General features: G+C 50.8%; 1 long non-coding RNA gene across 1 annotated transcript; it reads right to left on the bottom strand.

The window, feature by feature from the left end:
* Positions 1–257: 257 nt before the first annotated feature.
* LOC123380394 lies at positions 258–2490 on the bottom strand. The gene is made up of 2 exons (XR_006586087.1): positions 1730–2490; positions 258–584 (listed from the first exon to the last, which is right to left on the bottom strand). It is a non-coding gene; the product is annotated as an uncharacterized LOC123380394 (long non-coding RNA).
* Positions 2491–26337: the final 23847 nt, after the last annotated feature.

The raw sequence follows: 26337 nt of genomic DNA, 5'->3' as shown, positions 1-26337 counted from the left end.
GAAGTTAGGTAAATTGCCTACGGTCCCACAGCTAATAATGGAAAAGCTGGGTCCTGAAACAAGACATGCCTAATGCTGACGCTTACATGTTTCTGCTGGGCCGCCCTACCCCGCGCGAGGCCTGGTGTCTGTGGCTGTCACCACTTGTCTCCCGCTGTGATCAGGGCTTCAACGCAGCGTTAAACACCACCACCTACTCACGCCTCGGCTGTCCTGCTTTTCTTAGATATCAAACACGGCTTCCTGCTGCTAGCCTCCAGTGCCTTTGGCCTAGGATGATTTTGCCTTTATTATTCCCCTGGTTGGGACAGACACTGACGTTCCCCCCTGACTGAGGAAGAGGTACCCGGGGCGTAGTTGTGAGCCGGATGCCAGAGGAAGTCACTCTTCCCCAGGAGAAGACGGGCAGCTCCCGGGAAGCTCCAAGGTCAAGGCAAAGGCCGTGGTGACAACGCGGTGAGAGGGCTCCTCCCCCACGTGGCCCAGGCCTTGTTGAGAACGTCGGTCCAGAACGAGGCAGGGACTTCACCATCCACGCGTCATCTCTTCATTCTGCCATCTGGACGGTGCTTGTCCCCTTTAAACTGACCACAAAGGATTGGCAGGGGAAGGGGCGTTTGGTGGGGAACCAGAAAGGGTCCTGGTCAACAGTGCTGCCGCTGCCTCTGTAAGGCCCATTGCTAAGATCTCCGGCAAGACTCCTTCCCTCCCAGGGCTTCCGTTTGTTGAACTAGTTACTTTGTCATTCTAAAGGTCTTCTCATTTCCCTACCCTGGGTGGCTTTTAGCCCCGACCCTCCCCCGCAGGCTTGTGGACTGCCAGGACAAGCCTCGAGCCTGGAGTCAGGGTCTCGTTGCAGCTGAGGTCCCCGATCGTCCCCAGCACCCCGGTGGCGGGTGGCAGTCTCAGTCGCACGCCTGTGTGTGTGAGGTTGGGGCCCGGTGGGGGCTCCATGGCCGGCGGGGAGCACGGGCGAGCGTATGTGAATGAGTGTGTGTAAGCGTGCAGTGAGGGAGTGTTTATTTATTCTAGGGGCGGTTGCTAAGTCGGGGTGTTTGCCAGCAGAGAGCTGCCTGAGAGCTGTGTTTGTTTACTTAGCAGAGTGCAGGGAAGGACAAGGGCAGAGACAAGTGCAGGCTCCGTAGAATTAGAGCTGGTCTGGGGACCACTTTGAATGGTCCCACTCTACGGGCACGGCTGGTTCTAGAACCAGAGCCGCCCGGCCCAGGGACACGGGCTCTGGCTTGCCTTCCTCAGCAGCTGTTCTGCTCCTGACCCTGCTCCCACACGGGGTAGGGCAACTGTTGGCCAAAGAGGCCTGCTTCCCCATCAGGGCAGCTGGCCCGTCTTCCCTTCATGCTGGGGGGCGGCGTGGCGGGGGGGGGGGGGGGAGGGGGGTGGGTGTCTCCTGGTTGCAGGCCCCGAGAGAAGGTGGAGGATAAAAAGAAGGGGTGTGATGTAATGACAGAATCACTGGATTCGAACCTGGGCCCCGCTGACCAGTCACTGATGGCCTGTGGCGGGTCACTTAACCTCCCTGGGCCTCCCGTTCCTCATCTACAGAGTGACTTCAGAGTCTCCTTGCCCCTACCCAATGATTTCTTTCAAGAAGCCTTGCAGATACAGATTGGTTTCTTCTCATCCCACTGGGCCCAGAGGCACGTGCCCTGCCCCCTAACGTCAGCCCACTCTCATCCCTGCCCAAGAGCATGGCCACCCCTTGGCTTACGCTTAGCTTCCCAACAGGCGATACATCAGGGCAAGAGAGAAGTTCACAGCCTTCTAGACCCCTGCTCTTGGTCTCCCAGGTTATGTATTGATTCCGTGTTCCCTGTCGTCAGGGGAGAGGCCAGGGGCAGACCAACAAGAGACCCTCCGGACTCCCCGTCCACCCCTCAGCCGTGGGCCAGGAAGGCCTGTTTTTCCAGAAGCTAGAGCTGGCTGCCCTTCGGGGTCAGTACTTCCCAGCTGGGTGGCCCCAGGGACTCCCCAGAAGCCTCCACCTCCCTCCTCCCGCCCTTGGGCCCCAGCAGTGTGTCTGCAAGTCTCTGAGAGAGCACTGGCTCCCCAGACACAGGCTGGCTGGCAGCCAGGTGTGGTGTTATGGCTCCTGCACCAGCCAGGAGGGGTGGCAGGAAGGCCTTGTTAATCCCCTGGAGAAGGCTCCTTGGCTGACAGAGAGGAGTGGCTGCCTCCTGCCCCAGGGCCACGGAACACCATACCCCAGAGTCTTTCAGGCAGGCCTGGTGCCTCAGTGCTCTGCCCACACCCCCAGCATGCTTGGGCTGGGATCCCAGCTGGGCCTGTGAGGGAGGAAAGGAAGCCTGGGCTCATCCTTCCCAGGGTAAGGCTCTTTTGTAACCTACACCTTATCCCTGTTCCTCTTGAAAACCCTGAGGAAGAAAGAGGGTAAGTGGGCACTTTGTTCCCCTCCAAGCCCCAGCCTTCTCTGGCTCCCGTTAGCCCTTGGACTTGTCCAGCAACGTTCCGAGACTCAACCAGAACTGCCAGGCTCAGGGCCACCAATTTCTTATGCCATCACTCCACCGCCCACCTCTGCCCCCAGCACGCACACACACACAGAATCAGCCTTCTGTCCCTGGGGCTGCCTGTTTCACTGGTGCCACATAGAAACAGATGAAGAGCTGGAAAAATCGCCCCAGGGCCAAAGAGAATCAATATGGAAAAAGCTGGGAGAGAGTGAAACCAGATACAGAAAAGGCGGCCAGCTGGGGAGGTGGTATTCTGCCCAGCAGACCTCCCGCTGTCCTCCTGGGGAACCAGGGGCTGGGTGGGGGGCCCACGCCGAGGCCCAGCCTTGGTCTGCTTTTCTCTCTGCTCCCTCAGCTGGCATGGCCCCTGTGAGGAGCCACCAGGCTCCGTCTCCTTCAATAGTCCCGCCCTGGTCCTGGATCCAGGAAATAGGATTCCTGCTCCTTAAGCCATGCTTGGCTGTCACTGGGTGAGCTAGACATCAGGGGCCTGGTTCTTCCTGCTTTCCCCTTCCCGTCTCTCCATCCACATCCCTCACAGCGTGGTACCAAAGTAAGGCTTTGAATTTGGGATGTGAGTGGGGCGGATTGCACTCTTCCCAACAGCAAAGAGGAAGCAATTCTGGTCTCGGTTTGAGAGATCGCTACGTTCCGAAGGGAGCTGGTAACCGTCCGCCTCGTTTGACCCGAGGAGGTCATTTAAGGGCGGCTTCCAGGCCTGGCTCAGCGCTGCCAATGAAGGAGGGGCTGGTGCTATGGTCATCGCAGAGGATCGGAGGAAGGGTCGGCAGATAACAGCCCGCTGGGTCCCTCCAGGCCACAGTTTGGTGCTGGCATTTCCAAGGGGGATGCTGCAAACCACGCAACGTCCACTGTGTCCAGGTGGACCCTTCCCAAACCATTTCTATCGCAGATCATTTCCCAGAAAGTTTCCGAGATGGGAAATCACACCCAAAGTGGGTTGTTTAGATCGGAAAATCTGGGTGTAATGTCATTAGAGAAACCAGAAAGTCTCCTCACATGAACCTTGCCTGCAACCTCTCCTTGCTGCCTTGGCCTGTCCACTCCCCTCTGCCTGAGTCACGGCAGCCACCAGCCACATGAGCACAGAGCTTTACGAGGTGCCAAGTGCTCCCATGTGCACCGTGACATTTGTGCCTCCTAAGGCCCTTCGAGATAAGTTCTTGTTAGCTCCACCCAACAGAAACGAGAACTCGGGCGCAGGGAAGTCGCGCGGGCGGTCTGAGATTGTGCAATGGCGTGGCAGGACCTGCCTGGAAATCCCGGGTTCTCACCGCGGGGAGCTGGCGACAAGGGATCACCGTGGTTGGCTTCTAGCTGGGCCTTTCACGGTGGCCTCGGGAGCAGAGGGAGCTAGTGGGGGGCTTTCCGAGAGGCACCTCTGTCTTCCGGGATGCCTCCCACCTTCTTCCATCCCCAGATTGTCCTCCTGTGTGTCGGCCAAACCAAAGCTGATCCTTCTCTTCTTCCCCAGAATCCCCTGCCCCCAAGAGCCCCTGTGCCTCTGTTGCTTCTCTACTTCTTCCCCCAGATACCCTTGCCCTTGCTTTGGAAGTGAGGGCAGGGCTCACCCCATGGAAGTGCCAAACATGCTCAGGGCACTTGGTTCCTATGCAGTCTCACGTGCCCTCCCTTAAGCTTTGGCTGGGATGCCCATCTCTGCTGGGATGCTTTTTGGAGCTTGCCAAGAAGGTCCCCTCCCCTCCACACACCCCCTCCCCAACCCTCAGATTTACTATGAGACCTCGAACAGAAATTCAGACTCTTCTGGGCCTTTGCGTTCTGGAGCACAAGGCTATGGGAACCTAAATCTGGACTCAGAGAGGCGGAAGTGAGGTGAAAGGTATGAAACGTACCCTACTCTCCCGAGCAGAAACCTCCCCCAGGCCCATCCGTCCCCTAGGGCCGTTGTTCCTCTCACCCCATGACCTTAGAAACCCCTACGCCAGGCCTCTCAGGGAAGGTGATTGTGCAAAAGCCAAGTTTATCCCAAGTAATGCAACGAATACATTGGGGGCCGGGGGTGGGGGGCGGGGAGGGAGGAAGTTTTATACAAAACACATGTTATTGCCACTATTCTAGTTATCTTGGATATTTCCTGCATGTTTGTCACCATGGTAACTGACTCAGCACGAAACCTTGTTTGCTGGGCCCTGGGGTCCAGCATAACGGCCATGTGGTGTCAATTTGGACCTCTTGGTGCTGTTCTGTCTCTCTGTCCGTCTCCCCCAGCTCCTGTCTGTCTTTTCATCTCTGTCTGTCCTCAGCCTGTCTCTGGGCCTCTCCGTTTTCTCCTTCCCAGAAATACTGCTCCTGCATCCTTGCTCTGCCCACCCTAGACCCTCCCTCAGCCCCTCCTGGCAATCCTTGGTGTTCCAGAATGGATGGGACACCATTCACCATCCATCGGGAAATGGTGAACCACATCACACGGGAAAGGCAGGAGGTCGGCCTTGGGTGGAGAAAGGGCTCAGCCAGCCTGGGCTATTGGTTTGAAGTAGGCTTACACAGGCTACCTGCAGAAGGCCCTGCAGGAAGGGAGGGCTTCGGTCTAGGAAACCTTTGTTACAAGGATCTGGGGGCTTCTGATCGGACTTTCCCTGTGTGGGAGCCTGTGGTGTCCTCACCTTTCAAAGTCTTAGTGCCCTAGAGTTTTGGGGAAGAGATAGGTATAGAATGGCAGGAGACGGGAAAGGGAGCTAAAAGTCACCTGAGAGAAACAAGAAAAAGGTAAGGGGCCCCCAAGAAGGGAGAGGCTTAGCAGCTAAAGGGCTGGGAAGTGTCTAGGAATTCTGGGCTCCTTGGGGCCCTTGCCATTCCCGGTCATTTCTCCCAGGCCTGCGGGGTGTGGCGGAGCCATGGCAGACAGCCGTGTCCCTCCGTGGGGGCATCAGGCAACGGGGAGGGTGTTGACAACAACAGTGTGTGAGGCAGCTGGGCCAGCAGTCTGGAAAAGGCCATGTGAGCAGACAGAATGTAAACAGGGAGCTCCACGGGAGTTGAAGGCGTCTCCTGGCCCCCTCTCCACCCCAGGTCTCATTCCCGTCATGCCCAGGAAGCCAGACCTGGACACCTCTTGTCAGTTTCTCTCTACCAGGTTTCCTGCATCTACACCCTTTTGGAGCAACTTTTCCAGACCACCTTCCCAACCTGCGCATTTGTCCTTCTGTTCCTCATCGTGCTGGAACCCTACTCACTGAGCAAGGTGGGCCCGGAGGTTGTAATGGACCCAGATCTCGGGGCAGAGCTAGCACCCCTGTGGGACTGCTTGGAGGGAGGAGAGGGGAGGAATAGAGTAGGGAGAGGCTGGGCTAGGCAGCTGTGGGGCTGGGCCCTGAGAGCAGTACTCTATTGCCCCAGGGCAGGATCCATAAGGGTGCGGCATGTCAACCTTCTTTTGGGCCAGTGTCATTCCAAGGAGGTTCAATCCTATGCATAGGTCAGAGCAGCAGGAAAACAGTCCAAAAGAATGGCAGCAGCATGGCTTGAGAGGTCAGCCAATTGGGTGCATGGGTCCTGTGAGCTTTGGGGCCCCAAAGAAGTCCCAGTAGAAGGGACTGCCGAGAATTAGGTGGCGTGTTGGGGCTCCAATCATGCGGGAAGGGATTCAAGATGACCTCCAGTCCCAGTGGGAAATTGGAAAGCCAAATGGGAAACTGAGGGAGGACCAAGTGGGCAGAGACTCAGGGGAGACAGTGGGTTTGGCAGACGTAAGAACAGCTACTGTTGGGGGAGACCATTAATTATGGAACCACACAGACATGGCTTAATGTCCAGCTCCACTCCTGGGCCTTGGGAATGTTAGAGAACAGAGAACTCTCTGAACCTCAGTGTTCTCACCTATAAAATGGAGAAAATACTGATTTTGCGGGTTCTTGGAAGGAGTAACTAAGATGTTCTCTGGAAAGTTCCCTGAACAGTGTCTAAGATCTCATGGAAGGGACTTGATAGCGTTCTCCTTCCCCTGGAAAGAGGATAATTCCATACCCTCCTCCTAAGACTAATAAGCTTCTTGTTTTTGTCAGGACTGGTCTTAACCCTGCCTGGCTCTACAGCAGGAAAGGTTAGTACTATTGGCTAAGAGAAGATATTAGGATTGTGAGTTGAAAGCAGGGGAAAGGGGTGGGATGGCTGGTCCCTCCTGGGAACACAAGAGGGCGGCTGTGAGAGTAGTTCAGTGGGATCCCTGCCAGCGTGCTGGAAACCAAGTCATAGGGTCAAATCCACCCCTTTCTGTATGGAGTTTGTGCAAGCCTCCATATGGAGGGCTCTGTGGATGACATGAGAAAGGGAGTTCCCAGAGCTTTAGAAGATACTACCCCACCAAGAGACAATCTGGGGCCACTGAGTTAGAGAGTCCCAAAGAATCAGGAGCCCCAGCTCCGCCTAAAGCCCAAGGCAATAGACTTAACTCCTCATGCTGCCCTGCTACCTGGAGTCAGCAGCCCTCTGTGGGCCTGTTTTCCCGTTGGACCAATGACTCGGGGTAAGCGAGAAGTGAGTTGTGAAGAAGGGCAGTCTGGTGCTTCCAGAGCAGGTGGTGGGCCTGGGAGACAGAGCGCAGAGGACAGAAGAAGGGCAGTGAGGGCTGAGGCCCCGCAGGGCTCCCGCTCACCCCACAGTGCTGCTGGAAGGGATGCTGGCCTGAGGGAGGGGCTTTCCACCCCTCTCTGTCCTCAGTCGTCCCCACGGAGACCACATCTCAAGACTCAACTGTCCCCTCCCAGTGACTCAGGCTTTGGCTGCCCTCCTGCCCACACCCAAGGCTGGGTCCAGTGCCCCATAACAGGAAGGGCTGTGGTGAGGGTGCTTGGCGGGGGTGGGGGGACTGCTCCAGCAGCCCCCCGGTCAAGGGCCCTGGTGTGCAAAGAAAGGCCTAGGCAAAGAATGCCTTTGCACCTTTCCGGCCATGTCACCCTGTGCCGCCTCGGGAATGTGAGTTTGGACTGTGGTGGGGATCTGTCCTCCTGGCTTTGCACTGAGCACAGCAGGCCACTTGTTTCTCATTAACAAAGTGTAGGACGTCACCACCACCACCACCACCGAGGGGATGTGCATTTTTGTCCTATTTGCTAGAGCAATGGGTAGATAGCAGTAGGGATGTGTGGGCTGAGCCAGGCACGGGGTCTGTGGGACCCAGGGCGGGGGCTGAGGCTATAAGGGGCAAAGCTATTTGGAGGCCACAGGAAACCACTGTTCATGCAGGAGTCCAAGAACAACTAAGCAAAGATACGGGGAGGGAGGGGGCGCAGGGGGAAGGGAGGAACCAATGATACGTGATTGTAGTCATTGTAATGTATTATGCTATATTATAATCACAGATGCGATTATAGTTATTGGTCATAATCGTCATTAATAGCAGCAACTAGCATTCATTTACTGAGGACCAGCCTGTGCTAGGTGGTTCACGTCTATTACTTCTCTCACTTTCTCAGAACCTCTGTTCTAAAGAGGAGGAAATGGAGGCTCGGAAAGGTTACGTAAGGTTTTCACAACAACGATGCATGAAAGCTGGCATTTGAACCCAAGTTAACTGATATCCTGATACCTTGTCCATTGTGCCCCATTGCTTGCTTCTACCAGGCTCTAGACTTTTCGTCTAAGGACACAGTCTGGGAAAGCCTATGGGTGCCTTCCCAGAATTATGTTTTTCTTTAAAAAAATACATTAGATTGGGGCGCCTGGGTGGCGCAATTGGTTAAGGGTCCGACTTCAGCCAGGTCACGATCTCGAGGTCTGGGAGTTCGAGCCCCGCGTCAGGCTCTGGGCTGATGGCTCAGAGCCTGGAACCTGTTTCCGATTCTGTGTCTCCCTCTCTCTCTGCCCCTCCCCCGTTCATGCTCTGTCTCTCTCTGTCCCAAAAAAATAAATAAACGTTGAAAAAAAAATTTAAAAAAAATACATTAGATTTACAAAGGCAACCGATTATATCAAAACATAGTTGTCAAAACATTAAAAATGGGTGATATGGCAATCTATGTGCTTCTGTATTAACCCATTAAATAGCAATATTGAATAACTATTATCATTTCAAAATAGTGATGAATACAAAAACTATTTTTGTGATATTACCAAAAAGTTCAACGTGATTTCTATCCGTAATAAAACCGGAAGCTCTGATAATACCTGTATTCTTAGTTAAAGGAAATAATAAGTTTCAGAGGACAGTGAAAATAAGGGTGTGATTTTTTCCCCCATCATTGTTCCCAAACTCCTAGAGTTCTATCTATGGATGCCCCAGGGGTCTAGACTCCAGATTAAGCACCTTTCCTTTAGGGCTGCCTGGGTGACTCAGTCGGTTAAGTGTCTGACTCTTGATTTCAGCTCAGGTCATGATCTGACAGTTCGTGGAATCGAGCCCTGCATTGGGCTCTGCATCGACAGTGTGGAGCCTGCTTGGGATTCTCTCTCTCTCCCCCCCTCTCTCTCTGCCCCTCCCCTGCTTACACTCACATGCTCTCACTCTCTCTGTCTCAAATAAATAAATAAACATTAAAAAAAAAAAGGAAACCTTGTTTTAGAGGCATGTTGTTACCCTGTGTGCAGGGTGTTGGGCAGGCCCCCTAGGAAACTTCTCTTTTTGCTTTGGTGGTAGAGAGCGTGCAGACGATTTCTAGCCCGTGGAACTCTGTGCCTACTGGGGAAATCTCTATTGGCTCCATGGCCCAGCTCTGAACTGGTCTGTCCTGGTGACCTAACTGGGATTTAGGGTTGTTGGATTTAGCAAATAAAAATACAAAAGGCCCACTTAAATTCGATTTACAGAAAAAAAATGAAGTTTTGTTTTTTTTTGTTTTTAGTATAAGTATATCCCACTCAATATTTGGGACATACTTGTATTATTTTCCCATTGTTATGTAACAAATTACCACAAAGGTAGCTATCCAACATGAACCCATTAGCTCACAGTTCTGTGGGTCAGAAGCTGGCACAGCGTGGCTTATCCGGGTCCTCTGCCCAAAGTCTCCCAGGCTGAAATCAAGGTGCTCTTAAAGCTGTGGGATGAGCTCAGGTGGGTTGTTGACTGAATTCAGTTCCTCGTGATTGTAAGGCCTAAGTCCCTGTTGCCTTGCTGGCTGTCAGCCAGAGGGTGCCCTCAGCTCCTAGAGAACGCCTACATTCCTTGTCATGTGTCCCCTGACACTTTCAAGCCAGCACACGATTGTGAAACCCTTATCCCGCTTCAAGTCTCTGACTTCCCTTCTGCCACCACTTGGAGAAAACACTTTACTTTTGAGGGGCTCACTGTGATTAGATGATGCTCATCGCGACCCTAGCTCTTGTGCCACACGACATCACAGTCCAAGGAGTGACACCGAGAGATGCAAATCGTGGAGGCATCTTAAATTCTGCCTACCACACTTATGCTAAAAATGTATTTGTTGTCTCTCTGAGATTCACACCTGCCCGGGGGTCCTTTGAGCTGCTGGCAGCCTAGTGGGGTCGCACCTGCTGTGGACTTTGCCTCACGACCAGGGTCAGCTCGTCTCTCTTCTCAACCTCAGTTTCCTCTCCGAGAACGGAATTCTTTCAAATCCACGTGTTTGAATTGGGCGCCAGCCACCACGCGGCACGGCGTGGACAAGAGCCTCGCTCTGCCTTGGCCAGATCTCAAGAGTAAAGGTGGAGACAGACATACACGTGAGTCATGGCTGGTAGGTTAAAGTCTGGTTGAGAAAAGTACCACATGGCGTTGGTGGGGGAGACAGATAACCAGCATACCTTGGCGAACAGCAGAGGGAGAGGGACTTTGCTCTTAGAATGGAGAGGGACGGGGGAGATTGGCTAAGCTCCAAATGAGGTGCATTTTCAACAGGACTTTGAGACTTGGCTAGGCAAAAATCGGGAGGGCGTTTTTGGGCAGAGGGGACAGCACAAGCCAAGCCAGGTGGGGAAGGATCCTGGTGCGCGATGAGGTGGGAGGCGCAGATGGAGGACAGGGCACCTGGGGGTTGCGGGACCAGAGGAGAGGAGCACAGTGTACGAGGGAGGCAGGAGTCAGATTGGAAGCTTCGAAATCTCCATTAGCAGGTGTGGGCAGGGGTCTTCAAGCCCTGGAGTGCGCAGCTGGGAACAGAGCTGCAATGGAAACGATGCTGCTGCCTTGTCTCTGGCGGCAAGCAGGGCTCTGACAGGGCCATTGGGAGGTGGCCTCACACGGTGGACAGAACGTTGACCTGCCAGCCCGGAGTCCTGGGGGCTGGCTTTGCCAATTACTCATGGAGGGACTCTGGGCCACGTCTGGAACATTGAGGGGCAGCAAGGAGCCAGTGTGATTTGAGCAGAGTAGGTAATTGGTGGAGTGTGTGTGTGTGTGTGTGTGTGTGTCAGATGACATAGGGCCTTGTAGGCCATCAGAGATGCTGACTTGTATCCTGAGGGAGCAGGGAAGACGATAGGTTCTGAGCAGAGCACCGACATGATCTGACTGAAGTATTCAGTGGCAACCACCGCCGGTCTGAGGGGGGACACTTTGTGCCTTGTGCCGCCCCACAGTGTGTGGAATACAGGAGCGCGACGTTATAAGGTCTCTACCCACAGAGAATGTACATTCTCCTGGGGAGACGTAACAGGAAGCAGTGGTAGGAAAGGGCTTTAAGACACAAGAACCTGGGTTTGAGTCTGCTCTCTGCCACTTCCCAGCCCAGAAAGTTCCTGAGGTCTCAGTGACCTCAGCAGTAACATGATAATGACCAGACCTGCCTGATTGGGGTTATTGTGAAGACTGGCTCGTCACTAAGTGCCTGACACAGAAAAAGAGAGTAGCTGATGTGATTATCAAATGAATGGTGCTCAGTAGCATCCAGCTACTCATCTAGGAGCGCGGATAATGGCGGCCGATGGTATCGGAGGCCGTGAACTCCATGAGGCAGGGGACATCGGCTAGCCTCCAAAGGTGGCAAGAATCAGGAGGAGGAAGGGTGGTGGGACCCAGCAAAAGTCCACAGGCAGGAATAAGCAGAGGGCGGTCTCCACCAAGGCGTACTGAGTGAAGCCCAGAGCGGCTGGGGAAGCAGGGAGGGCATGGGCAGGTGCCGAAGCAGGCTGGTGGGAAGGCCGGATTCAGAGAAGCCTGAACATGAATTATCTAATTGGTGGTGACTGGGAGTGGGAGAGAGACTAGCCTCGGGCGGGTGGGAGGGAAGAGCTGGACAGACACAGCTCTTCCCCGTCACGGGACCAGAGGGGGTTGGGATGGGGGTGGGTCCTTGGCAGGTGTCCCAATGCCCAGGATTGCCATGTAGGAGGAGCTGGGCCAGTTTTGCCTGAAACCTGATCTTTCAGGCAGCTGTCCCCTCAGCCTGAGGGACCATGGGAGGGGACAGGGGACGGATGGGCTGTTCCTTCCCAAGATGTCATTTCCACCAGCCTCCCACCAGGGCCAACCCTCTGAAAGGATGGGAGCTGACTTAGAGACGGGGGTGGGAATGGCAGGGGCCCCACTCATATCCCAGGGAGTCCTCAAGGGAAAGTGGGAGGGTACCACCTATGGTGGGTGCAGCCCCCAACTTTCTCTCTTCCAGCCTTAAGGTGTGACCGACAGGAGAATGCCTAGACCCTGCATTTAGATCTGTGCGCCTTTTTTAAAAAGTTTTTTTTAAGTTTATTTATTTATTCTTGAGAGAGAGAGACAGAGACAGCGAGTGGGGAGGGGCAGAGGGAGAGGGAGAGAGAGAATCCCAAGCAGGCCCTGCACCGTTAGCACAGAGCCTAATGTGGGGTTTGAACTCACAAACCATGAGATCATGACCTGAGCCGAAACCAATAGTTGGACGGTTAACCGACTGAGCCACCCAGGTGCCCCGGAATCTGCGAGTCTTTAAACAGCTTGGGGCTGGTGACTCCCAGCCTGGACACACCAAGTACCCAAGTGTCCCTGGAGTTATTAATGGAGGTTTATCAAAAACCTCATAGAATTTTCTGCAATAAGGCTAACTCCTACCCATCCTTCAGATGTCAACCTAGATATCATGCCTTAGGAAGCTCTCCTTGACTTTTTATATGAGTCAGGCACTCGGCAGGAAAAATGGTTCATTCAAACCCAGGAATTGAGGAGAATTTAAGAAGGCTATTCGCCAAAGCCTTTGGCGCGATTAAGGGAGACTAACTAGGGGTGGCGATACAGCTGGAGATAGCATCCCAAGGGTCATTCTCCCTAGGCAGTTACTGGAACCCTGTAAGGCCTGTAGCCATAAAAAGGGCTGCCTGAGAGGCACTGTGGCCTTCAGGAGAGGATGGCAGCCTCAGCCCACGTATGGTGGTCGATCCAGGAAGGAGCTGACCTCACCCTCCTAGGGCCAGGGTCTCCCATTGGTGAGACCAGTGGGAAACCCATCTGGAAGCTCAAGACAAGGGCAGCCCCACTGATGCAGTCCTTTGAGTTAGACCTTGGGGCACAGAGCTGGGTGATCCAGGTGCAGAGCAGATCTAGAAGGGCAGAGGGAGGATATCTACCACACCTCCTGCATTAGTCTGTTCAGGCTTCTTTAATAAAATACCATAGACTGGGTGGCTCGGTCAATAGAAATTTATTTCTCACAGAGGCTGGAAGTCCAAGATCAAGGAGCCAGCCAATTCAGTTCCTGGTGAGGACTTGCCTCCTGGCTTGTGGATTGCCACCTTCTCACTGTGTTCTCACATGGCCTTTGCTCAGTGCATGTGCATGGAGAGAGGGCCAGTGGGTCTAGTGTCTCTTCTACTAAGGGCACTAATCCAGGGGCGCCTGAGTGGCTCAGTCAGTTAAGCATCTAACTTTGGCTCAGGTCATGATCTCCCGGTCTGTGAATTCGAGCCCCGCGTCGGGCTCTGTGCTGACAGCTCAGAGCCTGGAACATATTTCAGATTCTGTGTCTCCCTCTCTCTGCCCCTTCCCTGCTCACGTTCTGCCTCTCTGTCTCTCTCTCAAAAATAAATAAGCATTAAAAATAATTTTTAAGGGCACTAATCCCATCACGAAGGGCCCACCATCATGACTTCATCTAACCCTAATCACCTCCCAAAGGCCCACCTCCAATGCCATCACACTGGGGGTTAGGGCTTCAACATACACACTTGGGGGCCACACTCGGTCCATTATACCTCCCAAGACTGCATTCCATATCTCCTGGACCTCCCATCCCACCTGTGCTTACCCACAGGATGTTGTTATCACACCCTATTGTGTTGGCTGTTTCCTTGTCTGTACCTGCTACAAGACGCAGTTTATTCACATGCGTGCCACAAAGTTCGTTGGGAAGACAAATAACAAGGTGGTTTGGACCGATGAAAACATCACATTTCCTCGCTTTGGCTGGAATTAAATCATCTCAGTGTGACAACAGCCATGATCTCCTGTAATCAGAAGCCCGGATCCCCAGTTAGGCCTTGATTAGGAAAACACGAGGCAACAAGTTAATTAGCAATGTAATGAATTTGATTTCTTTTGTAGACAAAAATCCTTAAGAACAATCCATAGGGTGAGAGTGAGAATAAAAGGAGTCCTGGTGCTGAGAAGCTCTGAAAATACCCCATGGGTCATGACGGTTGGACCCCTCTAAGGGTCTTCATGTTTGTTGTATAACTCAGACCAGGCCAATGCGTGGTCCTCCCCGCCAGCCAGGTCCCCATGACACATGGTGTTTGTGGAACTCTCCCTATGGGCCTGTCTTCCTCTCTCTGTCTCCGCTGCCCCTGTGACGCCCAAGCTACTAGTCTATACCTCTTAAACCACAGCCCACTAGGAGTAGGAGTGATGTCTTACCGCCCCCTTTGTGTCTTAGGCCTCCTTACAGGAACACAGGCTTAGGTATTTCCTCTGCCTGCTTTGAACCCTGGTGCTGCTGTTTACCGGCTGGGTAACTTTGGATGACTTACTTAACTTCTCTGGGCCTCAGTTTCCCCATTTGTAAAACTAGGATAACCATGAAAATGGAAAAAAAAAAAAAAGTATCATACCTCCAGCCCAGATTGCTGTTCCAGCCGCCTGACAGATCTTACAACTTCCATTCCTGGCCACCCCACCTTCTTCTTTCTTTTCTCTGCCCACTCACACTAGGGTATGCTGTCCCCCTGCTCTCAACCTCACACTGGCTCCTTATTTCCCTCGGAATATGATCTAGGGCCTTATACCCACCCCTCTCGCAGCCACACTTCCGATCTGGGCTGGGACTGTTTTCTTCCTCCCACTCGTCCCCTGTCATATTTCGGATCTCAGCTTAAAGGTCATTTACTCAGAGGAGGCTTCTCAGTGACCGCCCTCCCACTCCCCACCTCCCCACCGGATACATTCTCCCGCTAGCCTAGATTTTTCCATCACATCTGTGGAGAAAAGCCACTGGGACTCCATGCAGGATGGATTAGGGCCTGTCCGTCCCATGGGGGGGCTTTGGGACAGCGGGAGCCTTGACTGCTTTCTCCACTGCCGGCTCCCCAGTGGCCTGCCCAGCTCCCTTCAATATATGTTTGTTGAACGAATAACAGAGTGAGAAGGCTTTCCCGTTACTCCAACAAGCTCTTCGGCTAGACAAAGGCTGGCATATAAAACTATTCAGAACCACACAGGTAATTGGTGTACAGCTGTTTCCAGAGAGCTCGACCCTCGCTTTGGGGCTCTAGGGACTCCAAGTAAGGAGAAAAGGGTATTCGCTGTCTCGTGAAAACTCGGCTTAAGGCCACTCATTCCAGGGGGAAGAGAACAGAGCAGGAAAAGCAACGTTTGGCTTTTGATACGGAAACGTATCAGACAATATCTTTTTAAAACTTCACAGTTACCCTCATTTTATAAATGAGGAAACTGAGGCCCAGAGAAGTTAAGTGGGCCATCCAAAGTCGCACAACAGATAAGTGGCACGGTCAGGATGCAAGCCAGCTGGGTGAGACATCCAAGGTCTCGTGAGGCCTAGGAAAGGAGGGGGGTGGCGAGATGTCAATGCCAGGTGAAGTGAGCTTTGGTTGAAACGGGGCTTATGACAGAAAAGCATCTTACCTATGAAAACTGGGCTTGCTCGGATACGGAGCCTGAGTCTCACATGCCACCTGGTTTCACGTTGTGTGGGTTCTGAGGGGTCCAACAATAAATAGGGCAGTTGGGCTCACCCCAGAACAGCTGCAAGCCCTCAGAGATGGCCCGAAATCGGACAGGCCCTGGAGTGAGGGTCTGGGCACTGCTCCAAGCATCTGGAGTGGTCCTTAGAAGGAGCAACAGAGCTGTGGTTTGGGAGTTTTTCCTTCCTCAACCAAGACCCACGGCGGCGTGTTTAAAGGGTACAGGTAAGGAGCAAGGTGGGGTGCGGTGCATGGTGAGGTGGGGGCGGCCCAGGAGGGGGTCATTCCTGCCAGGCTGACCTCAGCTGGGTAATGTGATCAGCCTGTCATGGTTCTGAGCTCTGATTTGGGAAGAACAAAGGGGCCAGGCCCCTCTGCCTCCTCTAGCCCAGGAATGCAGCTGGGGCCAGGCCGTGACCAATCGGGAATGCAGGTTGGGAGCGCAGCAAATGCAGTTTGTACAGCGAGGCTTTCATGCATTGATGGAGCCCAGCTCACAAAGCCAGGCTGACATGCCCCTGCGCTTCCAGCTTTGATATCCCAGCCCCGCCTTGGGGGAGCCTTGAATCCCCCAAGCTCCCTGGCCCTGACTGCCCAGCTGTGGCCCCTGAGGTGGAGGTGGGGTGGGGAGTGGAGGGTCCAAATCCACCCCCCCACCAACCCCAGCAGTGTTCCCAGCATCTCCTCGGGCATCTCTGTCCATCTCGGAAGTCTGAGAGATAGGCAGGGGAGAGAAGGCAGCCCCCGCCGAACCTCCTGCCTGCTCCTTAGGGCCGGGAGACACGGATGCATAGACAGACAGATGTCCCATGGGAGAGAATGCCAGGCCTCAGGCAGACGCTGCTCGGAACAGGTCATGGAAACCTCTTGAGGCCACCCCCTCCAGGGAGATGAATAATGTTGGGCTTGGGGAGGGGGGTCTGACTCCTGGGTTGAAGGCTGGATGCCTTCTGCATTCCAAAGTTCTTCTCCTCCCCTCCCCAGCCCTTCATCTATTCCCACTGGCCAGTTCTATCAGTGTGGGGTCCTCCGGGCCTGCCCTCCTCTGTATCCCAATTATCCACAGTCCCCTCCCCTCCTGCCTCCTCTACGCTTCCTGCACTTTCTCTCGTCCTGCGTGTTAATAGGAGCGGTGCTTTGCCATTTAGGGAGGACATTTATACACGCTAAATCATTTGATCCTTAGAAGAGCCCTGTGAAGTAGGTACTCTTACCCTATTTTATGCAGAAATGGAAGAAAGAAGGGAGGAGGGGGAGGCATTTGGAGGCAAGAGGTTTAAGGATGTTGGATGGAATGCTCACGTGGATATGACAGTCACTGTGGCCAGTGGCAGGGGTAGAGATGGATAGGATGTCAGGGAGCCGGGTCCCCATGATGTGGGGACCAGGAACGTAGGAACTTCCTATCCCTATGTCTGGAGCATGACAGGTGTTCAATAAATGTTAACAAATTGCCTACGTCCAGTGTTCTCCTGAGTTATCTCCCCTGCCTTATGTTTGCTCTCGTGGAAAGACCTAGAAAGCCACACGGAGATATAAATCACCATAATAGCTTAAGAATGGTGCTTCTCAGAGAAGGTAGTGCTCATGTTACAGACGCATTCTCAGTGAGGAGATACTAGGGAATCTCTACGGTGAGAAAAGTCACTAACAGGACAGGGGAGACGACTTTTCCAGAGAAATCTCTCATCTTCCAAGGGTTCAGACGCCCCCAGTGAGGCTTCACAGGAAGGAGATTTGATGAAAACGGAAATCAGCCTTGAGGAGACTTGGCGTGCCCTCCGTAATCACTGTCCGGGAGTCATAGAACAGTAGGAGCCGAAGGACCTTAGAAATGACATAGATATTTGGTCAGAAAAAAAAGAAAGTCTCTCTTATCGCTGCTGTTCTGTGGGTGACCCAGGCTCTCTGGCAGCTCCCGGGTTTCTGCCAGGCCAGTTTCCTAAGCAGAAAGAAAATAGGGGTACTCTGCCCTGCATACTATAGGAGAGATTCTGGGAAGGGATTCTGCATTGCTTCAGCTTGAGGGGAGCTCACCACCCTAGGACAGATCATGGTGGCCCTGGAAACAGAAAGACCCAGCACATTCTGCCTCTAGGTAAAAGGCGGCAGGAGGAGGGAACAGTTCCCCAAGACAAAGGAATATCACAGTCATTGCCACTGTGTGAATCATGAGCTGGGCAATCCCCCAAGCTGAGTCTACTGCAAAGGAAGTTCATTAGAACATTGCTTGTAGTAATGAAATTTTAGAAACAACCTATGCATTTATTAATAGGGAAACAGGTGAATAAATTACAGTGCCTCTTATGAAATCCTATGCAGCTGTTAAAAGATTGAAGTAGAGGGGCGCCTGGGTGGCGCAGTCGGTTAAGCGTCCGTCTTCAACCAGGTCACGATCTCGTGGTCCGTGGGTTCGAGCCCCGCGTTGGGCTCTGGGCTGATGGCTCAGAGCCTGGAGCCTGTTTCCGTTCTGTGTCTCCCTCTCTCTCTGCCCCTCCCCCGTTCATGCTCTGGCTCTCTCTGTCCCAAAAATAGATAAACGTTGAAAAAAAAAATTAAAAAAAAAAAAGATTGAAGTAGAACGATAAATAGTTCTCTAGAAGATATCTCTAGGTAGAAAATATTCATAACATATTAAGTTAAAAAAAAAAAAAAAAAGCACGTTCCAGAACAGTCTGTAGAGTAGTATCTCATTTATGTAAAACAAACCAAAAGAACGTTCTATGTATTTATATATTTAAAATTCACTCTAAGAAAGTTGCAAAGTTGCTGTTAATACACCAAACCGTATTAACAATTTGACAGGTTGACCTCTATGTACCAACATATTGAAAAAACATTTTTTACCAAAGGCATATACTGCTTTTGTGTTCAGACAAATGAATATACGTGGGAAGGAAAAGGTCCAGGAATACACCGTACCAAGAAACTTCATGACCGGTACCAGATCACACGCAGGAAAATAAGTGGTGTTTAGAATCCTGATCTTCAACTTGTCCAGTAGATGGGCTTTAAGTATCTGTCAGTCTAGCTGCAGGGACAGGAAAGTGGTGGGGACACAAGGGGCATCCAGGCCAGATGGCGTCCGCGAGGAAGAAGTACAAGCCTGAAGCAGAGGAATGGAGGGGTGGTCACTCTCTCTGCATCTGGCTGATGCTGTGAACTGCCCCCTCCCACCACCTACTCCGCATCGTGCACTGACACGTACATCTGAGGGGCCGGAATGGGTTAACCCAGAGCCTTGCTGGAGAAAGAGCTGGCTCCCCTGGAAAATTAAAGGCACTCAGTGGCTCTGGGTGGTAATGAGAAATGAAGAGGCCCAGGTCCGACTCAATTAGAGTCTCCTTCTGAAATGTAAACCAGGTTCCTGACCGAATGCCCCCTTCCCCTCGTCCTGGTCCTGGAGTCCCAGAGGATGGGAAAGAGAACAATTCAGCCTTTGGAGCAGCTTCCTTGTGGAGCCACAGCTGTTTGCTCCAGGAGGGCTCTGCCCCATGTGGGGAGCACTGGCAGTTCAACCCGTCCCCTTCCTTGCTCCTGGGTTCTGCTGACGCTAACCCCCCAGTACCCAGATTGTGCCCGTGCTAACTCCTGCTAGCCCCGGAGCCTCTGCCCGGCATCCTGGAGTTGGCCAGAGATTTGGAGGCTCTGATGGGCATCAGATGCTTGGGTGATTGCTGGAGTAGAAACCCCTGGCACTAATCCCAAATGCCTGAGATTCCGGCTTCCCCCTCCCCCCCACCCCACCCCACCCCTGCCATGTTTTTACAATTCAAGGTGCTCAGGTTACAGCATCCATCCATCCAAACTAATGTGGTTTTGTTCCCATTACCTCTCCACTATTTCACTTTTTCTAGGTTCTTCTGAGCCTCCTCATCATAAGCTTCCCTCCAAATCACTGCCAGAATCCTATCTCTTTATCCAGTCTCCCTTGCTCTGAAATCAGATGTGAGGGTAATTCTGGTTCCAGCATTTTCCAGCTGGGTGACCTGGCAGCATTATGACAAGTTTCTTAATAAACCTTTGAGGGCTTTGGTTTCTCACAATATAAAATGGAGATTGGATCGAGGAAGAAATAAAGTCATGTATATAAAGCTCAGTGTGTAGTCGAGATGAGCATTACACCCTCTAACCTGGTCCTCTGCACCTCATTCCTGCAGTCAACAAAGAAATCATGGAATCTGCTAACGGACAGGCAAGTAGCTGGGGAGAGGAGACCACTAGGAACTTAAATGAGAAGACATTTACTGATAGAAAAAGCAGGAATTCTGGTTTACCATGATCCCGTAGACCAGTTATCCCGAGAGAGGAGGCAGATGAATGGTCAGCACAGGAGCTCTCCCCATAGATGTGATCAATTTTCTTAGTTGCCAGGCAGTGGGATACAAGATCATAAGAACATGCGTTGGTCTTTTTTGTTGTTGTTAAGTTTTTAATTATTTATTTTTGAAAGAGCTCATGAGTGGGGGAGGGGCAGAGAGTGAGAGAGAGAGAGAGAGAGAGAGAGAGAATCCTAAGCAGGCTCTGTGCTGTCAGTGTAGAGCCCGATGAGGGGCTCAGTCCTGTAAACCATGAGATCACGTCCTGAGCCACAATCAAGAGTTGGGCACTTAACCGACTGAGCCACCCAGGCGCCCCATGCGTTGGTCTTAAAACAGGTGCAAGTTACCCAAGATAAGAGGAAGACAGGCATACCTTGAACCTGATTATGGCTGACATGGCCAAGTCACGAGCTCTGCAGATAGTCTACCTTAGGACAAATGTGAGGATTTTGAGATCCCGGGTCATAGTGGAAACAGGATGGGGAGATGGTAGGAGAGCAGGGCTCCGCCATGTACCCACGCATGACCTGGGACAAGTAACTTACTGATTGTCTCCTCTGAGGGGCTGAATGAGGCACTGGTTCCAGGACAGCAGTCTTTGAACTGTACCCCGAGAAAGATTCTTCCTCCAGCCCTGTCCACATCCACACATTAGGCTCCTCTGAGCCCAAGTCGTTTGAAAACCCCATTGGGATCAAGAGAAAAGGCAAAGTGATGAGGCAGGAGGTTTGTGCCTGAGAAGGGCTCATGGAGGAGAAAAAAAATCTACTGTCAATGAAAACGAAACAGTAAGTCTGGTGGTGGAGGAGAGAATGAGCCAAAAAAACAGACAAGTGAGACACCGGAGGGTGCGGCCAGGCTGCATGAAGAGGGACCCCGGGTCAGGTTCACTGCTCTGAGTCCTGTGATTTGGGGCATGGCACCTCTTTGTGCCTCAGTTTCCCGGTTTGCAAAGGAAGCTCGCTTTTTTTTTTTCAAGTTTATATTTATTTTGAGAGAGATAGACAGTGCAAGTGGGGAGGGGCAGAGAAAGAAGGCGAGAGGGAATCCCAAGCAGGCATCGTCGGTGACGAGCCTGATGTGGGGCTCAAACTCACGAACCGTGAGATCCTGACCTGAGCCGAAAGCAAGAGTCAGATGCTTAACCGACTGAGCCACCCAGGTGCCCTGTGAGCTAGCTTTCTTTATAAGGCATGCATGCTAGTTAAATTAGCAAATGTGTCTAGAGACAGAAAGATATTGGCCCAGGGATTGGGACACAGAGGGAGGTACAATTATGAAGGGAGACAGAGACACACACAGAGGAATGTTAGATCACAGGGGCAGGGGGACACATGTGCAGACGTGGTCATCTCAGGGTAATTCCTGGGGGCTCAGAACATCAGCTTCCTCTCCTAGTCCACGTCTGTCTCCGGGACAGGGTCGCCAAAGTCACACCTCTCACACACGCATACACACACGTGATTTCATGTGGGGAGGGTTCTTCTGTTCCCTCCATCCTAGTGTGTTTTTGTCTTTCTGGATGTTTGCTACTTGCTGGACACAGCACTGAGAGCTGTACGTGTGTTGTATAATCTGCACAATAACCCCGAAGGGCAGGTAAGTACTATTTAGCAGCTACATTGTACAGATGTGGGCATCGAGGCAGAGAGAAGTTAGTTCAACGGCTACTGGAGGTGAAGCCAAAATTAGGGGGCCGCCACGCTTTCACAGCGACCCCAGCTAGCGTATGGTTAATGTCCACATGCTTAAAATAGTATCTGACACATCATAAAAGCTTAACAATTGTTATCATTAATTGGTTCAAGGGGGGGCCTGTTTCTTGGCAGGTGAACAGTGGAGTTCACATTCAAGCACTGGCTTGAACTTGCAGTTAAAAATAACAGATTAAACATACTCTTTAACGTCACTCCTCCCGGAGTTCCATTAACACGAAAACTAAAGGGAAACTAAAAAAGGAAAAAAAGCATAACCTCACAAAAACATGGAAAAGGAGACAACAGCAACACAGTTCTGGAGGCTAGAAAACATGTTTAATACATAGGATACTAGCAAGTGGTCACAGTCTAAGCAGGTCTGGGAAAGCTAAATCCCAACTCAAACACAAACACCCCACCTTATACCTCTGAACCCCCAGAGACTCAGGAATTAGTGATCTAAAATCTTTGGAAGGGGAAAGGACAAAGTAAGAAGTGACAAGAAAATTGGTACAGGGGCGCCTGTCTGTCTCAATCGGTAGAACATATGACTCTTGATCTCAAGGGTTGTAAGTTCGAGACACGTGCTGGGTGTAGAGATTACTTAAAAAAAAAAAAATCTAAAAAAAAAAAAAAGACTGGTTGAGAGTTTGCTTTGCTTGAAAGCAGGTAAGCCCCAGATCCTTCCCCCTACTCCTTGCTCCCATCTCTAGCAAAGACTAGACCTCTCTTAGGGAAAGGTCTCCTTCTTTAGGGGAGATAAAACATATGGCTTCTAGGCTGGGGGATATCATGCACAGAGGTACCTGAAAACAGGGGAATTAAGTACAAGTTTACACACTGAATGTTGAGTGTGTAACCTCCTTCCCCTGAATGGTGAAAGCCAGACTTCTACTCTCCAGGCAGGAGACCAGATAAAGCTTCTCTGGGAAACTTTGTCAAGTGACCTCAAGAGTTTCCCAAGGGAATGGCCCAGCCAGCTTCTCCTGGAACTCCATTAAAGTGAAAACTGAAAGAAACTAAAAAAAAACATACAGTGAAATCTGCAATGCTGAGCCCTGTCCACGCACAGATAAGCACCACTATACAGCTTTTTGGTGTTCTGTCATCAGCAGCAAGCCACAAAGCACTAGATATTTGAAGAAAGCTTCTAACGTGAAAAGCAAAGGCCCAAACACATAAAAGACAAAAATATCTTAGAGAAAACAGAGAATATGCAGGGAAAAGGAGAATTCACATACTTAGAAAAAAGTGATATTGCCTCTAAAGGATAAGAATGGGATGCTATAGGGGCACCTGAGTGGCTCAGTTTGTTAACTGTCTGCCTTCCTCAGGTCTTGATCTCATGGTTTATGAGTTCGAGCCCAGTGTTGGGCTCTGTGCTAACAGCTCGGAGCCTGGAGCCTGCTTTGGATTCTGTGTCTCCCCCCACCCTTCTCTCTGCCCCTCCCCTGCTTGTGCTGTCTCTCTTTAAAAAATAAATTAATAAACCTTGGGGCTCCTGAGTGGCTCAGAAGGTTGAGCATCTGACTTCGGCTCAGGTCATGATCTCTCGGTCTGTGAGTTCGAGCCCCGCGTCGGGCTCTGTGCTGACAGCTCAGAAGCCCGGAGCCTGCTTTGGATTCTGTGTCTCCCTCTCTGTCTGCCCCTCCCCCACTCATGCTCTGTCTTTCTCTTTCTGTCAAAAATAAATAAACATTAAAAAAATTTATAAAAAAATTAATAAACCTTAAAAAAATAAGAATGGGATGCTATATTAAAAAAAAATTCTCAGGGAACAAAAAATGTGCACTTAGAAATTAAAGATAATAGGAGAAAATTTTAAAAATCAATAGATGATTGAAAAATTAGTAGAGGGAAAAGTTAGGAGAGAAGAAAGAAAGAAAATTGGAAGATGCATTCAAAATAACTAACATCTGAACTCTAGGAATTCTAAAAGTAGAGAGTACAGAAGATGGAGGTTAAAAATAATAAAAAGTAGAATTCATTAAAAAAAAAGTCTCCATTCCTAAAGATATGCGTTTCCAGACTTAAAGAGCCCACTGAAATGTCCAGAACAAACGATGAAGAAAACAAACACACAAAACACAGAAAGGTACGTCATCGTGACATATCAGCATAATAGGGACAAAGAGAGCATCTTGCATGAGCCAGAGAGGACAAGGAAGTTTGGCACGAAGGAATCGGCTAGCAGTAGACTTCCTGACAGCAACGCTGGAAGCTGGAGGACAGTGGAGAAGTCAACTACTTCCAACCTAGAATGTTCTGTTCACCTAAACTCTCAATCAAGTGTGAGCACAGAAGGAAGACATTTTCAGAGAAGTCTCCCAACTTTATCTGCCATGCACTCTGTCTCAGGACGCTACTGTTAAGTATATGCTCCACCAAAAACTGAGGAGTTAATCCAAGAAAGAATACTCGGCACCCAGGAGAAAGGGGACCCTGTACAAGAGGGAAGGTGAGCCCCAGTTAGCTAGTGAAGGGAGGTCCCAACGCAACGGCTTTGCAATCAGGCCTGGGAAGCACCCAGTCAGTCCAGCCTGGCCCAGCCAGGAGCTCCAGGAATGGTCGCTCCAAGAAAATGAGAGAGATAAAATACCTGACGAGTTTCAGCATTTGAGATGATTGGGAGGCGATGGCTTGATTTGGGGAGAGTTTGAGACTTAGTGACATACACACAGAAAATGGAACAAGTGAACCAAAAAGAAAAAAAAATCAAAATGATCTTTAACTCCAGGAGGAAAATTCTGCAGAAACAGGAAAATAATCATCACATGCTTAAGACTTGGCTGTGAATAGTACTTACATGTTCATGATAAGGTAAATGTTGAATGTTGATCTAACCAAAATTATGATCTTAGTACACTGGGGGAATGACAGGCCGAGTGGGGCAGGAACCATGTGTGTGTGGTGGGATGTGGGTGGGAGCAGCGAGATTGGGTGAAAGAGAGAGAAATCCTTCTCTTCCATAATGCGGACTCAAACTGTCTAAATTAAGGAAATTTAAGAAACACCCAACGTTGAAAAATGTAGGAGTACTACATGCTTGCTATTTAGCATTCTGAAGGTAAAGAGTCAGTCTTTTTTTTTTTTAATTTTTTAATGTTTATTTTTGAGAGAGAGAGAGACAGAGCATGAGCAGGGGAGGGGCAGAAAGAGAGGGAGACACAGAATCTGAAACAGGCACCAGATTGTCAGTAAAAGCCTGACGCGGGGCTCGAACTCACAGACCATGAGATCATAACCTGAACCGAAGTTGGACGCTTAACCCACTGAGCCACCCAGGTGCCCCAAGAATCAGTCTTTAAGAGCTAAAGAGGTTCTTAGTTCTGAGAAGCAGGGGTTGGCAGTGGCAGGGTCCTATTTCTTACCAAGCTTCGCAGAACTCTCGGTATCTTTAAACTATGTGCTATAAAAATTTTGATTAGACAAGACATGATAAAAGACAGAAGGAGACACAGAAGGTGGAAGAAAAGAAGAGAGACCTCAGAAGAGTCTGGTAAAGAGTAGGCTCTGCAGTGTGTTGGGCAAATTATTTCCATGATCTTATTTCTCTGATTTCCTCCTCAAAAAATGAGGATAATAGTTCTTCATTCACAGAGTTCTTTTTTGTCTCTGATATCTAGTAACTATCATTATTGGAACCACCAAAGGATTAAAACTAGTTTTCTCATCTGGATAATGAAGATAATTACCCGCCTCATTAAACGATTGAGAAATTAAATGAAGTAACAAAGTAAAGCCTCAAATTCATTTGGAACTCGGCAAAATATGATTTCAGTAACACATCCAACATAGTGCCCAGTGACGTGTATAGTTTCCTCGGTGCAGTTCTCTGTGTGAGACGTTTCGCGTGGCAATGCCTCTCATCTTAATAGGCAGAATGTTCTTAACGACCAGAACAGCTGTATGTTTTGAAACAAACAAACAAACAAACAAACAAACAACAGCCATCATAATGCATGTGAGTAATCACATCGGGGCAAGTGTAAAAGACCAGAAAGCCCAGAGGAAACACTCTTCACGATTCTGTGCAGGGCATCTATTTATACCTCGTCCACTTCCAAAAAGATTAGTAAATCTGTAGCAAGAGTAACCCTGGACTTAAGCACAGAAAGTCTGGTTTCAGATCCTCACTTCACTTATTGACAAGTCATTTCTTGAGATTCTGTTTCCTCACTAGTAAACCAAATCGAAGCTGATAATAAAAGAATATTGTCCTGGGGGCACCTGAGTGGCTCAGTTGGTTAAGTATCCGACTTTGGCTCAGGTCATGATCTCAAGGTTCATGGGTTCAAGCCCCGTATTGGGCTCTCTGCTGTCTCGGAGAAAGAACTTTGCACTAGGAAAAACACTGTTGACTGTAGATCTGCGAGCATCTCAAGAGTTGAGCAAAAACTGTTCTCTTTTATACAGAGAAGTAAACAAGGCCAGAAAAAGGGAGGTGCAGGAGACTGGGACGGATGAAGGATGGCATAAGGGACAGTAGATCAGAGAAAGTTCCCCTCCCTGCCCCTCCCCGCCCCCCCGCCCCCCCCCCCCCCCCCAGGCCAGCCTATTCTCAGGACAATTGTAGGCTGGTGGAGGGTGGGCCAAAGTTCAGGGGCCTGGAGGAAGGGGCAGAAATGTAACCAGAGTTTGATGAAGAAGCATTGTGTTCTGATTGATCAGCGGGGATAAGCGTTTCACATAATTGTTTATCAGGCAAAGAAAGAGAATTTTGAGGATCTGTGTCCAGCCTTTGCTGAGTGTACAGGGAAGGGTGGTTTTTTGCAGTAAACC

Source organism: Felis catus, chromosome D1, assembly GCF_018350175.1.
Source record: "Felis catus isolate Fca126 chromosome D1, F.catus_Fca126_mat1.0, whole genome shotgun sequence".
NCBI lineage: Eukaryota > Metazoa > Chordata > Mammalia > Carnivora > Felidae > Felis > Felis catus.
The sequence above is the reverse complement of the archived record's forward strand: the minus strand, read 5'-3'. Positions and strand labels throughout refer to the sequence as shown.